At 43.8% G+C, this 12676-nt stretch overlaps 1 protein-coding gene across 1 annotated transcript in view; it reads left to right on the top strand.

The window, feature by feature from the left end:
* Nucleotides 1-9729: 9729 nt before the first annotated feature.
* LOC137642363 (uncharacterized) overlaps nt 9730-12676 on the top strand; it is a 49676-nt gene continuing 46729 nt past the window's right edge. The window contains exon 1 of the mRNA XM_068374856.1: nt 9730-9842. The gene's annotated coding sequence lies outside the window, so the exon portion shown is untranslated. The remainder of the gene's footprint in view (nt 9843-12676) is intronic.

Genomic DNA, 12676 nt, shown 5'->3' with positions numbered 1-12676 from the left:
GAGAGAGGCGAGATTTCTTCTCGTTGATCTTGAATCCCAGGTGTTCTAGGTACTGGGTAACTTCGTCGCAAGACTTTGTACACTCTTCGGGCGATGGAGCCCAGACTAGCCAGTCGTCGAGGTAGGCCATCACCTGGACGTTTCTTAGGCGGAGCTGTTGTACTATGGCGTCTGCCAGCTTCGTGAAGATCCGAGGGGCCACATTGAGGCCGAATGGCATGGCCCGGAAGGCGTAGCTTTTCCTTTGGAGTCGAAATCCTAGGTAGGAGGAAGCGTGATGGTTCATTGGAATGTGCCAATAGGCATCCGCCAGGTCTATAGAGACCGTGTAGGAACCTTGAGGCAGAAGGGTCCTTATTTGTTGAAGCGTCAGCATCTTGAATTTGTTGTTCTCTATGAACTTGTTGAGGGGGGATAAGTCCAGAATGACTCTGAGCTTGTCTGAGTCCTTCTTGGGAACGCAAAACAGTCTCCCTTGGAACCTGGTGGACTTTACCTTCCTTATCACCTTCTTGTTCAAGAGGTCTAGAACATATTCTTCCAGAATGGGGGTCGATTGTTGGAAGAACCGCTGGAAGATTGGGGGTGGTTGCACCCAACTCCAGCCTAGACCGTTCTTGATGATGCTGTGTGCCCAAGGATCGAAGGTCCAACGATCCTGGAATTGGCGGAGTCTTCCTCCCACCGGAAGCACTTCATTGCTTCTGGTGTCCCGAGGACTTGTTGCCTCGGCCGCTAGCTCCCTTTCCTCCTCTACCTCTGGAGGGACGACGAGAGGCGTCTCTGCTTGCACCCCTGGACGAGCCTCTACCTCTGGCATGAAAGGTAGTGGATGGCTGCTCAAAGGCAGGGGTGAAGACCGGTGACTGTGACAACACCGGTTGGGGGACCAATTGAAAGGTCTGTTGTGGTTGGGCAACCACTTGGGAGGTAGCGGGTCCCGGAAACTGACGTCTTTGTTGACGTTGCTGGGGTTTCGGTTTCTGAGGTTTCCTCTTAGGCTGAGGTCCATCGTCCTGAGAGGTTTTCCTTTTCCTGGACATGCCCCACTTGTGGAGAAGGTTCCTATTCTCCGTGGCGGCTCTGTCCGTTATTTCCTTGACAAGGTCCGAAGGAAACAGGTGCTTTCCCCAGATGTTGGAGGAAATCAGCCTCCGGGGTTCGTGTTTCACGGTGGCACCGACAAACACGAATTCACGACAGGCTCTACGAGCCTTTATGAAATGGTACAAGTCCTTCATTACCGTGAGTAAGTGGGATTTGGCCAGTACCATGTAGTGATCGGGTACTGCTGTGTCACAGGCCATAACTTCAAGTTGGACTTGATGAGAAAGAGACGCTGCAAGCCTCTCCTTCGTGTCTTGTTCCCGGCGAAGGAGGTGATCATTGAGCTTAGGGAGGTCTTCATTAAACTGACGTCCGGCAACGTCAGGATCGAGCCTACCCACAACGAAAGTATGTTGGACATCTTTCCATTGTCTAGTGTCAGGGGGCGTTACGATGGAGAAGGGTCTGCACTCCTCCAGTGCAGGGCAGGGTTTCCCTTCTTCCGCCGCCTTAAGGCATGCAGCCAAGGCCTTTTCCAAAAATGGAAGAATCGCAGTGTCGGGAGCGACATAAGTAGGATGCTTCTTGCTCAAGGCAGGAAGCTTAGAGCAGGTAAAGCCCCTGCTCTTAAATGCGGAGGCTAGCATAGCCTGGGCCTTTGCGAGATCGAACACTATCTCTTCCTTAGGTTCGGTCTCCTCCTTCGAGGCAGGTTCAGAACGAAGCCGGACGTAACAGTCCGGGTAGGCCTCGAAGCTTGGGAAGAATTCCACATCTTCCAACGGGACCGTGCCGATTTTGTCACTAACAAAGATCCTGCCGGTCGCAATAACCATATGCTCTGCATACCTCCACGGGTTGGCATGAGAGCAAGCTGGGAGATCCTTAACCGAGATCTTCTTCGGTTCTCTGGATCCAATCATAGACCTGATGGACTCCTGGTTCTCCTTCAGTCTGTCGTCCATGACAGCTCTAATCAGTCGGATCAGTTCTTGTGTAGAAGAAGAAGGATCCGGGGTCGAGGAGGTAGACGGAATGGACACATCCGTCGGTGTAGGAGTAGGCGGAGGGATGGACGAGGGAGTAGCTCCAATCTCCGACTCGGTGTATTCCACCTTGTCTTCGTCCTCTTCGGCTCCTTGAGCCATAAGCGTCTTCTCCGTGTCTTCCGAGACGTCAGAGATCTGTTCATCCTCTTCGGAATCTAGGCGACACTCGTGCATGGACTGAGCCATGACCACATCAGGTTCCACCGTAATTTGGACAGTGGGGATTGCTTCCTTTGGAACCACTGAATCAGGGGAGGCCTTAGGGAACAGCAGGGACCTCAGTTCTTCGGTGGCCAGGTACGGTCCAGTGGCATTCCTCTGAAAACCACGCACCCACTTGCGCAGTTTCTCACGAGCAATGTCTCTAACCTCCGCTGAGGGAGGGTTATGGAAGGCCTCAACTAGGTAGGCCTGGCAGACCGTACAATCCAGTGGATTCCAGAACTTCCAATCCCCTTTCTTGTCTGAGCAAGGGGCGTGAGTCCTGCACGCCGTATGTCCGTAAAACTGGGAGCGTTTCACGGCACAGTATGCGAAATCGCACTTCATCTGCTCCTCCTGTGGAAGAAAGAGAAAATGAGTATGGGGGAGTCATAGGAATGGCTCTTAAATTAAGTTAATATTAATCATTAATTTTAACTTATAGAAGGTGTGATGCATAGAGAGTGAAACAGTAAAGGAGAACACGCTCCATGCATCTCGCCCGGCTGGTTACCATAGGCTTGGTCCTGGGATAATCCAAATGACCGAGATCATTGGATATAGTTTCCTAGGATTCCCATTATATTGGAACTCCATGGAAAGCCAAGGACAAGGTTGGGATCGAATTCATTCGGTTCCCAGATAAGAGCCAGAAGGTCTCATTAAGGGTAACTGCTTCTGGCAACCAGCCGTGCTAAGATGCACATAGCATGCTGGAAATAGAAGAATGCAAAGAGACAGCATGATCACTAATAGAGCAGTACTAGGTACTGATCTTAGAAGCAAAGCAGCTTATCTATTTGCCAGGTAGGGCTATCTTAGTCTTATGATAGCTACAGAGAGGGGGTGCAAGTATTCTTGACGCCTCCGGGGTATCCGGCAAGCCGCCGGCACGCCGGAGCTCGCTCCAGCATAGATTCTGGCATTAGAACAGACAATTTTCAAAAGTCAGTTAGATACCAGGATGGCGGCCGCCGGCACAACGGCGGCACGCCGGCAGGGAGCGGCGGCTCCGGCAGCCGGAGGATGCCGGATTGGTGACTGGGGTAAGGATGGTACAGGTAGTATCGGGTTGCCGGCAGTATATGCCGGCACTCCGGAGATCGACCGGCAAGCGGACGATTAGATAGGAGTAGGAGAGCCGCCGGTAGTAGCCGGCGGCAGCCGGCAGTCCCTCGGAACACGGGGGGCTGGCGGCAAGGGTAGGGAAGTCACCAAGAGGCAGGTATTGCCGGCATAAGAGGCGGCAAGAGACCGGCACCCGGATAGATAGAGAGACAGGGGGAGGGGGGGGAAGGATGCAGGAAGTACCTTCAGGGTTCCAGACATCCCTCCCCCTCCCTGAGGGGGTGTACCCATGATAGAGACAGGCTCTATCATCCATATGCAGGGGTCACTAGGGACCGGGAGCAGGTAGCCCAAGGGAGGACTAGGGAACACCCAAGATGGGGGGGGGGGAGACTCCCTTATGCAGAGCTACACTAGGAACTAACCTTATAGGACACTATGAAGGTATATGTACCAGAGCGGACTGCACAAGGAAGCTCGGGTAGCCCTACTCATCCACCCTAAGGAGGAGTTGTAGGACAGGGGACAGATGAGTATAAACTAACCTAAGCATAGGCTAGGCTATACAAGAGATAGGTGGGGAGGGAGAAGAGAGGGGTCTTCCCAGGAAGGGTTTCTGTACCAGAGCGGCCACAAAGGGAAGGGAGGACACTCCCTAACCTAAGATTAGGCTGATCGGCTAAAACGGTGCAAGAGTACAGTTTCAGCATGGAACAGAGAAACCTTCCTAACCCGACCTAGATCAGGGCTAAAAGTCCTGAACTAGGCAAGGAAGAAGACGTATCGCTATCGCAGGAAAGTCGCAGACTATCCTAGCCATAGAGGTAGGCTAGCCTAACCTCACTCTCAGACGCAATCCTAAAGGGGGTTCATTCCTTTAGGGAGGACTGAGAGGCGATATAATACTCTATTAGACAATGAATCCCTTTACTCAGAAAAGGGATCAAGGCTAATTAGAGGGAATGCCAAGGCAGGGGATGAAGGAAGCATATAGGGGTCCTAAGGTTAGGTTAGGCTAGTAAGAATCACTGACTAGCCTATCCCCTATATGGTCCCTGAAGGCGAAAACATTTGCATCACTAGTCAAAAGTATTGTAAAATAATAATGCCACTATCTTCATAACTTAGTCTAGGATCACTGATAAATCATGCATGAACACTTGTATATAGGCTCCTGGCCTGGGGGCTATAGTAGCCGACTGGTATGAGGTCAATCGATGACCGATAAAAAGCGTCTAAACACGATATAAAAGTTCCTAGCTATGAAGACTAAATAAACTAATGTATTCGATTAGTATATAAGGCCGGAAGCGTTGTTGTGGCTAACTAAATAAGACATGCAAAACAACAACGACGCCATAAAATGGCGGGTCCGGTAGAGGCACAGCTCTGCCACAAAACATCAATTATTTCGCAAAATAATATTTACTTTACGGCCAGAGCTTAATTAAACAATACTGGAACCTTGTACTCAACTTTCCAGAAGAAGGCGAGGCTGAAGGTAACGACATAGCGAAGATGCAAAACGATAAAGTTCACACAAGGGAAAATCCGTCTCAGTAGGGCAGCTACTAAACAAAGGATAAAGACGCGCGTGACGTCATTAGAGCAATGGCGTCCGTTTGTTTACGTCTCGAGTATCAGTAGTAGCCACGAGTGAGATTAGCTGTGGAACGGCTCCCAGCTATTCTCAGCCCTTACACACCGAAGCGTTAACTCTGTTCGGGGTGGAGATAGCTATGTGGCACGACCAGACATGCGTGTCCCCTGTTGTATTACGATGTCTTAAAGGGAAACCTTTGAGATACTCGCTCCAGAAGTTAGAATTCTGTGATAACCTGTGGTTAAATTCTCTGGGAATATCTTAGTAGTCTTATACCCAAGGAAGCTACCAAACAGGAACCTTCCATCAGGACGCCATGGCTTGAGCCCAAAAAAGTGATATATGAGTTGGAAAATGTTTTCCCAAGTTTATATTTTCTATATTATTGCTCAGGACATAACTCAAACTACAGTTCTATATTTGCTACGGAATTCTTCAAATAATATAGTAGTTTACACTCTAAAACATACTGTACTGTTCTATACAGCTTAATGGACAGTACTGTTCATATTTTATAAGTGGTATTGGTGAAGGAAAAGTATTATTATCATTACTAGCTAAGCTAAAACCATAGTTGGAAAAGCAGGATTCTATAAGCCCTAGGGATCCAGAAGGGAAAATAACCCAGTGAGGAATGGAAATCGAAAAACAGAATAGTGTACCTGAGTGTATGACCAAGCAAGAGAACTCAAACCCAAGACAGTGGAAGACCATGGTACAGAGGTTATGGTGCTCACAAAACTAGTGAACAATGGTTTGAATTTTTAATGTTCTACTAGAAGAGCTTCTTACCATAGCTAAAGTCTCTTATACCCTTAACAAGTAGAAAGCAGGAAAAAAGAGAATGTGTAAAGAATAGGCCGAACTATTCGGTTTGTGTAAAGAATAAGCCGAACTATTTGGTGTCTGTGTAGACAAAAGGAATAATGACCCATAATGAGAGAGGGATCCAATGTAGTACGGTACTATCTGGCCAGTCGAGGGACCCAATAACTCTTTACTGGTAATATCTCCATGGGTGGCTAGTGCCTTTGGCAATCTACTACCTATCAATTATATACACTACTATCAAATATGCAACTCTATACTATGTACAGTATATATACTGTATATCTGTAGAGTATGTACATATACCAAACTAGTAATTATGTCTTGTTGAAACTGAAAAGATTTATTAGCTTCCACCCATTCGGAAGAAAGGCCTTCTTTTTTTTTTTCTATTTTGTTAGCACCAGTTAGTTTGTTTATTTTTTGAGTCCCTCTCATGTAGGAATTCATAGAAATTAGGTAGCTGACAGAGAAAAGAAAGCGGCCTGTATCCCAACTCATCGTGTATTTAGTAAATCTCCACCCTCCCACTTACAGGGACCCAACAGATTGTGTATGTAATTGTCTAAAAATTAAGGTTAGACTGTATAAGGAGATTGTTGGGCAAACTGCATTATATCACTGAAGAGTGAACATTAAGTGTAAAAGAAAGGAGACGAAAGGTTGAAATAACCACTGCATATAGTGAATGTGCAAGAAAAAGTGTTACTCTTTAAAAGAGTAAGAAAATTTTACCACATGCATTGAATGGGTTGTTCAGATTACTTGCTCATGGATGATTAGTTGATGAACACCAAACCATACTTCAATATTGTAGTAGACTGGAGAAACAGTGGATGATGAGAGGTAAGTAAAAAATAGGAAATTATTCAAGTGTCCTATCTTTAAATTGTACAGGAAAGAAGTCCACACATAACCTGGAAGCGCGGAACTTTGTGCAGTACAAAGCTTCACTGTAGTGGGTTATTGGCATCAGCGCACCTCATGTGGTGTTCTGTAGGCATTACTATTATAGAAGGGTATATTTATCATTTTTATCTACCCTCCTCAGCTGCACCCAGCTTCTAGCCCTCTACTTTGCCTCCATGCCCACTCTGCAGATATACTTATAGGCTTTCCCAAACTCCCCATCCATATCACAAGGATGGTAAGGTTCCAGACACTAAAGGAACTAATGAATCTGAGTGGGACTCGAATCCCCGTCTGGCGAACACCTGTCAGAAACGTTACCAATCAGGCCACAACAACAGTTCACCTCATCCTGCGAACTGTAGCCATATTTAAGGGTTTCGGAAGTGTTCCTTAGCTTTAGGAAGTGTTCCTTAGCTTTACTTTCTTCGTATCTTACTTTAACTTGTTAATGCTTCTTACTTTCATCATGCTGTCCAACCTTTGTTTCATTGGGGGACTGCAAAGTTTTTCCCTGGTTGCAATTGGGGGCTCAAAGGTCTTGCTGGCCCTAGTGCACCCGGCCAAAATTCATGAATCCAATCTGATAGATGCCATGTATAGGGTCTACATCATACAGCAAATGATTCTTTTGTTTAGGTGTATGAAGTGACTTATAAATTTTACTCCACAGGAGTTCATTGGCTATTAATCTGTTAAAATGAGGACTGTACTATAATCTTTTGTAGGTTGTTGAGTGCATAACTTTTATTTCAAAAGTTTTTTTTTTTTTTTTTTTAACTAAAAGGGAAAGACTAACACGATCTTTGCCATGAAAAGTTTTTTTTCTGGTTGGCATCATTATTAATGATTTAAAGAAAATTATTTATCTCCATCATTAGTATACCTTTGTCCCCAAGCTGCAGCTACTTTTTAGCTTTCTGCTTACCAATGTTATCACATCCTTTTTTCCATGTTGTTGTCTAACCTTTTAACTTATACTCTATTAAATACTGGAACTACAGTACTGTATGTGATTTTCCCTCGGAGTAGTAAACACCCGTTACCCTATTACTATGCCACACAATCCTGATTAATACACTTCATATTGTGGTCTGTATTATTATTATTATTACAGTATTATTATTATAATTATTATTATTATCATTAGCTAAGTTACAACCCTAGTTGGAAAAGCAGGATGATATAAGCGCAAGAGCTCCAACAGGGAACAATAGCCCAGTGAAGAAAGGAAACAAGAAAAAATAGAGTATTTTAAGAACATTTTAAACCTTAAGATAAGAATTTTCTCTATAAACAGTTTTTGCAGTGCCCCTTTTTAAGCCTGAGATACACCCACCTTTTAACCTTCTAATCTAGGCCTACTCGTTTCTATTCCCCCCCTTGTTTTTTCCCCAATTTTTATATCATAATGCAGCAAGGGTGTTTCTCAATGGCCTCCTTGTTCCCAACGCATGGCCAAATGGCCCAATGTCAATATAATTCACATGATCTGTTGAAATCTCCAATGCCTTCTAGAACTTGGGAATTATAGTCCTACTCCTACATACTTTTCACTAACCCATTCCAGTATGACTGAACCGTATCATATCACACACACACACACACACACACACACACACACACACACACACACACACACACACACACATATATATATATATATATATATATATATATATATATATATATATATATATATATATATATATATGTATATATATATATTGTGTGTGTGTAATGAGAGAGAGAGAGAGAGAGAGAGAGAGAGAGGAGAGAGAGAGAGAGAGAGAGAGAGAGAGAGAGAGGAGAGAGAGAGAGAGAGAGAGTATATACATCTATAAAACTTTTAAGAGAGAGAGAGAGAGAGAGAGAGAGAGAGAGAGAGAGAGAGAGAGAGAGAGAGAGAGAGAGAGAGAGAGAGAGAGAGAGAGAGAGAGAGAGCATATACATCTATAAAACTTTTAACAATTTAAAGGTAATGGCATCTCGTTGTAAATAATATTACAAGCAGACACTGAATAGGTCTATTTTTAAATATGATGAACCATTTCATTTAGGATGGAATAAATCCTGGTATGTTGTGCGACAAGTTTATTTTAATGAAGTTTATAAAACTAAAGAATGCATTACTTATACTTAATTTATTTTTATGAATGAAATGCTATTGCACAAACGGGTTCGAAGAAATAAATAAAGTTTAATTTTTGGCGGGAAACTTGGGTAAAAAACAGTGACCAAATGTCATATTATATTTATTCGTTCTTATAGCAATTCTTTGACATTGAATTTGAAGCATTGTAATATTGGAATATAAACTTATGACAGTTCTGCACACGGTCAACATATATGTAATTACAAAAAAAGAGAAAAGAATACAACGTTAATATTTCAAATGGAACAAATGTGCAAGCTGTACAATGATTACCATATACGATGAATCAACTAAATTAATTTTTAACTGATGAAACACGATTGCTTATTATTATTATTATTATTATTATTATTATTATTATTATTATTATTATTATTAATTATTATTATTATTATTATTACTTGATAAGCTCAACTCTAGTTGGAAAAACAGGATGCTAAAAGTCGCGGGGCCCCAACAGGGAAAATTGTTCAGTGAGGAAAGGAAACAAGGAAAAATAAGATATTAAACATTCTCTCATTCTTTGTTAATAGAAAAATATCCTCTAGGTTTAATCAAATTCCATGAAGGAATTTTTAACTAATATTTGATTTTAATTCATCGTTGAATATTGAAACTCTCTCTCTCTCTCTCTCTCCTCTCTCTCTCTCTCTCTCTCTCTCTCTCTCTCTCTCTCTCTCTCTCTCTCTCTCTCTCTCGGTGTATAAGTGTATTGTAATTTTCAAGACAAATAAAAACAATAAAACGCCTAGCATAAAAAACAAAATGTACGGCAACTTTTCAAAATGTACGACTCAATAACAACTTGAAATGTTTTAAAGAGTCTACGAACTGACTTTACGTAATAGTCGCATCTGGCATCTCGAATTGACAACATTCAATAGTGTTTTGTCCATGATTGTTATTATTGTGAATTGTGAATTTGTGACGAAGCATTCAACTAAGTACCAGATATAGAGATATAATTAGTATAAGGTTCAGGGTAAGTAAATACAACGCAATTAAATGTCTTAACTGATTAGATTGGCTTGTTTATGTCGATTTCAAAATATCTGATTAGAGCCTAATAATGGCGGCTCATTTACAAGTAGGTTTCGGCGGCTATTTAAGATTACCATTACTGTGAGTGTTATAAAATCAAGATTTTATGTTAATCGATCTACATAATTCTTGTTTACTGTGTGTGTTTAATTAGAATTAAGCCAAATATTCCCAAAGTTAGGCCTAGGCCCAACTAACCTTCTTAGGCAATTTTGTTTCGTTTCGGTCAGTTTTAAAAGTTAATCATTAGTGGCAGAGGCAAGAGACGGGACAGTGTCCTAGATACTGACAACATATGCATATTGTCAACGCTTGGACCAGGGAGGGCCAGGCAATGGCTACTGATGACTGTAAGCTCTTCCAAACTCCGGGAAGGTGGAGTTGCAGACACGGTAAAATTATGGTGTCCTTGCCATGTTGTATGAAAGCCGTTTTCTTATTTTTTTTAGTTTGATTTTGCTTGTTTTAGGTTATAATATATGTAGCAAAAGTATCGTTTTCCAATTACCACCACCCAACTTACCATAACAGGAAAGGGGGATACCCAAGCGGGGATTAGTGTTTTGAGTGGAATAAAATTAAAATAAATCATATACACAGAGATAACAGCAGAACACAACAAACCAACAAGGAATCTTGAAAATAATAGGGGTACAAGGTAGAGCACTGACCTCCACCACGGCAGCTTATTTATCGACCTTGACCATGACCTTTGACCTAGTACTTTCAAAATTGAATCACCACGTTTGAACATGATTAATTCCTTGAAGTTTTACTACTATGAATAAAATTGTGGCCATTAAGGTATTCACAAACAAACGGGCAGAAACATAACCTCCTCGCCAACTTCATTGGCAAAGATGAAAATATTTTTTCATGTTAATATAAGAAGGTATACGCCTACAGAGAAACTGGCAGAAGCCCCGGTCTCAAGCACCATTTTCTATATCTTATAACATACTCCGATCACAAAATATTGGGATTTGCCATCCCTTCAATCTTACTGCTCCTCTATTCCGGTGTGACGGTCTGAACGATCCCCCGGTCTCAGAATTCTCCTTGACATTGTATAATGGTTCTTTTCCACCATTAGCTTGCTTCGCTCGCATGAAAATAAAACATCAAGCTCGTATGTACTGGCAAGCGGTAATGTTGAGCTGCACATGCTAACATTACAGGAAAATAAAACATCAACCTCGTATGCACCGGCACACAGTAATGTTCGCGTATGCGCAGATTATCAAGGAGAATTCTGAGACCGGGTGATCGTTCAGACCGTCACACCGGCAAGCAGTACATGGATGTGCTGCGCACGTAAGCCGCATGAGGCACTTTTTAAGGTACCATGATATATTATAGTATTATTGATTTGATCTAGGATGACATATTAACATAGTCAGAGCCTGATGTGTCCGGGTGAAGAGTAGCAATAGTGTAAGGACACCGATCCCTTCGTCGTTCAGAAAATCGACAAACTACTTATTTATTTAAATTCTCTCTTCGCCACACTGTGGTTTCCTATGTATATATATTCTGCTCTACCAGAGCTACATTTTGATATATGTATCATTTCATAACATGTTTCTGTTAACCCATAATTCATATATTTGTAAGTGTAAGAAAACACACATATTTTGGCGGGCACTTCAATCTGATTTGGCGCCAACGTCATCCTACCTTTCCGTCCGCACCTTGTAATATACTTCCGTGCACATTCGAATAAAGTATCAGTTGATCTTGGTGACGCTTGTCTCACTGTCCTTACAACTGGTGACCCCGGAGTTGAAAGTAGCATCAGCGGTTTTTGGCTTTGCCATTAACGGACTTATTACGGCCGTGCTACCTTCTACATACTCCGTTACCTTAGGCACTAGCCTGCCTTTGGTTCTCCCACACTTCGGTGAACGTAAGGCAGTAGGATGAGCTTAACCGACATATCAACTTCTCACCTCTTCGCCGACTCGTCGTCTGGCCACGATGCAGGAAGCAACACGCCCATCGCACCCAACGGCCTCGCCTCCACGCCGAAAGTCAAACTGCCGCCCTTTTCTCAACACAACACCGCTTCCTGGTTCCAGAGAGCGGACGTACTCTTCTGCGTCGCTAGACTCAGCGACTCCTGCGCCAAGGCTGACATCGTTCTCACCTCCATACCTGAAGAGGTATTCGACAATATTTCCCCATGGCTGGACGCCCAGGCCGGCCAAGTTTCATACGACGACCTGAGAACGAAACTCGTCGGTATCTACTCCCTCTCTGTCTCAGCAAGGGCACAGAAAGTACTGGACCTCGCCGGCAAGCCCATGGGTGACACCTCTCCTGTCGAGGCGTGGGATGAGCTAACCGGCCTGCTTATGCTCCCCGAAACAGACAGCAACGGCCGACGACGTGAGATTAGCTTATCCTGCGAAATCTTTCTTCGACGCCTACCACAAGATGTACGGGCCCAATTGACAGACGCCGACACGCTCCCGATGAACGAACTCCTGGCGAAGGCTCAGAAGCTCCACGAGGCCTCCAAAGCATCTCGCCTCGGAGCATCATCGTCAACGCCGCCTCCGTTCTCCTTCTTCAGCAGCTGCTCTTCCATAGACTCCTCGGCAATGGCCCTTGAGGACGACGAGATCAACATTCTATCAAGAAAGAAACCACCGCAACCGACGCGACCGAACCCTAGGCCTAACCCGGCATGGTGCTTCTACCACCAACAGTTCGGCAGTGACGCCAAGAAATGTAGAGCACCATGCAGTTTCCCTAGAAGATGACGCCAGAAGC

The sequence above is a fragment of the Palaemon carinicauda genome, chromosome 6, assembly GCF_036898095.1.
Source record: "Palaemon carinicauda isolate YSFRI2023 chromosome 6, ASM3689809v2, whole genome shotgun sequence".
NCBI lineage: Eukaryota > Metazoa > Arthropoda > Malacostraca > Decapoda > Palaemonidae > Palaemon > Palaemon carinicauda.
This window is presented reverse-complemented; position numbering and strand designations above follow the sequence as displayed.